A 248-nucleotide genomic window follows, 5' to 3' on the forward strand; every position below is an offset into this window, starting at 1 on the left:
GTGGTCATTGATTGCTCGCGACAAAACGAATCCATCAAGAGCGCCACTGTCGATGTGAGAATTGAATTCGACTGCAAGGAGAATATACCGATGGATACCACAGCTTACTGCCTTATTCTGCACGACCGCATTGTGGAATACAGTCCTCTGACCAACATTTGCGCAAAATAACATAAAAAATGAACGTGTCTACATTTGTGGACCTGCAAGGATTTACGGTTGGAATAAGATTTCACGTAAAAGAGATA

This window comes from Odontomachus brunneus, unplaced genomic scaffold (genome assembly GCF_010583005.1).
Source record: "Odontomachus brunneus isolate Ranch 3 - 2012 unplaced genomic scaffold, Obru_v1 Obru_scaffold_236, whole genome shotgun sequence".
Classification (NCBI taxonomy): Eukaryota; Metazoa; Arthropoda; class Insecta; order Hymenoptera; family Formicidae; genus Odontomachus; species Odontomachus brunneus.